This window comes from Nicotiana sylvestris, chromosome 7 (genome assembly GCF_000393655.2).
Source record: "Nicotiana sylvestris chromosome 7, ASM39365v2, whole genome shotgun sequence".
NCBI lineage: Eukaryota > Viridiplantae > Streptophyta > Magnoliopsida > Solanales > Solanaceae > Nicotiana > Nicotiana sylvestris.
In genome coordinates this window covers 116528007-116533804 of record NC_091063.1, presented here as the reverse complement: position 1 = coordinate 116533804, position 5798 = coordinate 116528007, and positions in this window count along the sequence as shown.

Below are 5798 nucleotides of genomic sequence, written 5' to 3'. Positions count from 1 at the left end.
TCACCACTCAATCCGTGGCACACCGGTTATAGCCAATGACACTGTCTTAGCATGACGGTCCAGAATAGCACGACACGGAGATAGCCAATCCATGCCCAAAATTAGGGGTGATCAAAATCGATCCGAAACCGAAAACTGAACCGAACCGAAGCTTAATGGCTTACTGGTAACGGCTTAACGACTTAACAGATGGGGAACAAATTACAATTTTTTATTAACGACTTATCGGTTTGGGGGCGGATTATTCAATTTTTTTAACGGCTAATCCGTTAACCCGTTAAGAATATATATATAAAATTTATTTTTATTTATATATATTAAATATAAAAAACAAAAACCCTTGACCGGTTGACCCGTCTGTGACATGAGTGAGAAAGGTGAAAGTTCGAATAATATGGTAATGGGGAGGCCTAAAAAGGAGGATGAAAGTGAGAGCAGGTCCAATGGTGACAACTTCTTAAATGGCATTGCGTCTGAAGATGAACCGGATTATGTTCTCAATAATTCATCAAAAAGAAGGAAATACAACAGACATACTGCAAAACAAATTCTAGAGCTCGAAACGTGTATATCATTCCAAATTTCTATTTCACTTGTTAATTTTGTTTATATTAATTCCAATTTTTGTTCATTTGTCTGTCACAGTGCTTTTAAGTAGAATCCACATCCTAACAAAAAAGTAAGACTAGAACTTGGAAAGAAACTGTCTATGGACAACAAGCAGGTGAAGTTTTGGTTCGTGTGATTGTGTGAGAGTTTCCTGTTTAGTTGTATTTTCTTGAGCAGTCATGAACTTTAGGAACTGGGGACTGACTCGGAACATGAACACTTATTTTCAGTTTTATAAATCTTGAATCATTGATAATTTTGCTAGCCCGATAATCGCCGGAATGACTAGCAGACACGCCTGGTATAGAAGAGACCTGAACTGATGGAGCGCAGGACGAACTCTATGCTGGTAGGCACTAATTGATGACTGGATCTGATGGGAACTGTGAGAACCATGACCCGATGATGCCCCATGATAACCTGGGCAAGCTGGCTGAGCATGCCTGAATGGACGACCTCTGCCGTGCTGAAACTGACCTCTCGAAAGAGCACCACCATAACTACCAGATACTCGAGGCCTCTTGGCCTCCCTCTCATCTCGCTCCTGGCGACGAACTAACTCAATCTCATGAGCAATGTCCACAACCTCCTCAAAAGTAGCACCAGACACCCTTTCCCTAGTCATGAAAATACGAAGCTGATAAATGAGGCCATCTACAAACCTCCTAATCCTCTCTCTATCTATCGGAACCAACCAAATAACATGACGAGCTAACTCAGAGAACCTCATCTCATACTGCGTCACAGTCATCTCTCCCTAATGCAACCACTCAAACTGCCTGCGTAGCTCCTCTCTGTGAGACTGTGACACATACTTCTCCAGAAAGAGAACAAAGAATTGCTGCCAAGTAAAGGGTGCCACACCAACAGGCCTACGCCTCTCTTACGCCTCCCACCAAGTGAAGGCAGCTCCAGAAAACTGAAAAGTAGTGAAAGCGACCCGGCTGGTATCCAAAATGCCCGTTGTGCGAAGAATCCGCTGACACTTATCCAAGAAACCCTAGGCATCCTCGCCTTTTGCACCACTTAAAGTCGGAGGCTAAAGTCTAACAAACCTCTCTAACCTACACTACTCATCCTCTGGCATGCAGGAGCTATATAGTCCTGAGCAGTTGCAACAGGTTGGGTTGGATGTACCCCCGGTGTCTAAAGTCCCTACATGACCTGCTCAGGTGTGCGAGCAGCGGGAGTTTGATTACCTCCCCCAGCCTAAGAAGTAGTTGCGGCTGTAGTAACTGAGACCACCTGAGCTAGGCCAATGCATACTGATAGAATCTGAGCCAAGGCCTCCTAAAAACCCGGAATCATAATGGGCACAGCTGGTGCTGCTGGAGCATCCACAACTGGGACCTGATCTTGAACTAGGGCGGCTGGTGGATCTGCAGGTGCTGCCATAATTACTGTGCGGGCCACACCTCTGTCCCTACTACGACCACGACTGCGTCCTCGGCTTCTAGTGGCCACAACTGGTGGTACTGGTGGTCGTCTATCCTGATCGGTAGCACGTGTCCTCACCATCTGTGAGAGAATAGAATAACAGAAGTTTAATACTCGTAACAATAGATTCGCACGACAAGAATTTCAAAAATATGAAGTTTTTCCTAAAGGTTCTGCAGCCTCTAGAGGATAAATACAGAAGTCTCCGTACCGATTTGCGAGACTCTACTAAACCTGATCATGACTCGTGAGACCTATGTAACTTAGGCTCTGATACCAACTTGTCACGACCCTAAACCCGGACCCAATTGTGATGGCGCCTCTCGTGAAAACAAGGCCAGCCGACACACTCCCAATTCATTTTTATGTAATTAAATAATAAAACTAAGTCTTTAACATAATAATAATCTCCAAAATAAGGTGAATAATACAGTTTGCGGAATAGACATAGTCCGACATCGGGGTGTTACCAGTCATGAGCATCTATCATAAAAACTACAAGTCTGAAAGAGTCTACACAACTATTAAATAACTAAAACAGGAGAAAATAAGATAGAGGGAGAAGCACTGGGCTGCGAACGCCGAACATCTACCTAGTGGATCTCCGAAGTCTGCTGGAAGCTCTCAACCCTCGCAAGTAGGACCTGAAGCGCATGAATCTTCACACGGGGTGCAGGGAATAAAGTGAATACTCCAACTCAATGAGTAATAATAATAAATGAAGACTGAGCGATAAAAAATCATGTAAAAGCACATTAACATACTATAAAGAAGCAGCATAAAACTAGTAAAAGCAATGAAACAGTGAAAACATGTAAAAATACTTAGTTCAGAAGAAACTTCTTTAAAACACCTTTTTAATAGTTAAGCAATTAAATGAGAAGCAGCTAGAATAGATACACACATAAAATCCGCCCCTCAGACACAATGTCAACAGAATCCACCCCTCGAGAAATATCATGGAACAATACCAGCCCCTCGGGCTATATCTCATATCACAATGGGTACCCGCGCTCACTGGGGGTGTACAGACTCCGAGAGGGGCCCCTTACGACCCAAACGCAATATCAAGCCATCTCGTGGCATAATCAGTAGGCTCTTGGACTCATATCAACAAGCCACCTCATGGCGTACAATCTCAGGACCTCGCCCTCATGATCATAAATAAGCTCAATAATCCTCACAACACAAGCCCTCGGTCTTACTCAATCAGAATCTCATAAGCCACCTGGGCAACAGTAAAACATGATGCTCAGCCCAAAATATCATTTAATGTGTTAAAAAAAGAGTAAACATGGCTGAGTTATGAAAATAGTAGAATATAGCATGACCGAGTACAAGTATAAAGTCAAACAATGAGGAAATATCAGTATAAATCCCCTAAGGGTCCAAATAGTTGGCACGAGGCCGAAATATGTCATTCAGCACAAAACATGATGATAGCAAATTGTTTTCAATCAAATACGCGGTAAAACAGTCATGCGGGATGGACTAAGTCACAATCCCTAACGGTGCACGACCCCACGCTCGTCATCTTGCATGTGTGTCACCTCAATATAGCACAACAATGTGAAATCCAGGGTTTCATACCCTCAGGACAATATTTACAATTATTACTCACCTCTATCCGGTCCAAATCTCTAGCTCGCGATGCCTTTGCCTCTCGAATCGACCTCCGGATGCTCCAAACCTAGCCAAAATCAGTGTAAAACCACCAAAATATACTAAGGGAACAAAGCCCACTCGAAAGGAATCAAATTACAACACAAATCCCGAAATTAGCCAAACCCGACCCCCGATCCCACGTCTCGAATTCCGATAAAAATTACATCAATAGACTCCTTATCACTCCCCGAATTTATTCACATCAAAAGCATCAAAATCCAACCACAAACGACCCCTCAAATCCCAAATTCTAGGTCTCCAATGACAAGCCCTAGTTCTTCAATATTAGGCTTAAATTCCATAATTAATTAGGTAAAAATCACATAAGAATCGAGTATTAAGTCCATAAATCTTACCTCCAAGTGTTTCCCCTTGAACCCCTCTTCAATCCTCTTCAAAAAGCTTCAAAATATCTCAAAAATGGTGGAAGATAACCCCAAAATCGCGGACAAATGGCTATTTAAACATTTTGCCCAGGCATCCAATCCGTCTTCACGAATGCGGTCAACGCCTCGCGTTCGCGAAGCACAAACTTACTTTGACCAAAATTCCTTCATCGCAATCGCGACTCCAAGCTCACGAACGTGAATACCTAGCTCCTTTACTCACCGTGAATGCGACTCCCCTTCCGCGAACGCGAAGAACAAATCAACCTGAACCTCAGCTGCTCAACTTCCTCTATGCGAATATGGCATAACCTCGCGAACACGATGCACAACTACCCCAGCCCTTCACGAACGCGGAACCTTCCTCGCGAAAGCGAAGGCTAAATCCTACCCTTCGCGAACGCGAGTCCCTACTCACGAACGCGAAGGTCAATTTTCTGCAACACTTCGGCAGATTTTCTGCAATTCTCAACATCTTGAAATGATCCGATTGACCACCCGAAACTCACCCGTGGCCCCCAGGACCTCAACCAAACATGCCAACATATCCCATAACACCATTCAAACTTTTTCCAATCTTCGGAATGCTCAAAACAACATCAAAACACCAAATTCGCATCAGATTCAAGCCTAAGAATTCCAAAATCTTCTAAATTACGCTTTCGATCAAAAAGTCTACCAAACCACGTCCGAATGGCCTGAAATTTTGCACACACATCCCAAATGAGACAACGGAACTACTGCAACTCCCAGAATTCCATTTCGACCCCTATATCAAAATCTCACCTATCAACAAGGAAACGCCAAAATTCCAATTTCGCCAATTCAAGCCTAAATCTACTCCAGACCTCCAAAACGCATTCCGATCATGCTCCTAAGTCTTAAATCACCTCCCAAAGCTATCCGAATCATCGGAACTCACATTTGATCCCTTTAACACATAAGTCAATATCCGGTTGACTTTTCCAACTTAAGCTTCCTCAAAAGAGACTAAGTGTTTCAAACCTTCTCAAAACCTTACCGAACCCGAGTCAACCAACTCGATCACATATGGAACCGATAAACAAAGCAATAAGAAGCAAAAAAGGGGGAAATGGAGCGGTAACTCATGAGACGACTGGCCGGGTCATCACATGTATTTCCTAAAGCTTCAGCCTTATGTTTGTTTTAAAGTTTTTGTACTGTAATTTGGTAAACTTCAAACTTATGCATGCTTAAGTTTTTTAGTTCATTTGCTAAAACTTTATACTAAATGATGATGAAATTTTGTCCTGCAATCTGTAGTTTAGCGATGAGTTTTTCCATAAAAACTTCATTCTAAATATGCTGAAGTTGTATTGTTCATTTACTAAAACTTCAGACTAAACATGCTGAAGTTTTTGTCCTGCAGTCTCTGTTTTGTAATGAGTTTTTTTCTAAACTTTAAATTAAACATGTTGAAGTTTTTTAGTTCATTTCCTAACACTCATACTGAACATGCTTAAGATTTTGTCATGCAGTTTGTAGTTTTGTAATGAGTTTTTTCTGAACATCATACTTATGCATGCTGAAGTTTTTTAGTTCATTACCTACACTTTTTTTTACTCTGAATTATATTGTGGTTAAGTTCACATTTTTTTTGATGTTGTTCATTTGCAGCATATTGAAGTGTGCGTATATTTCTTACACAAAAAATATTGTTATCACCTTCCCAATTATCCA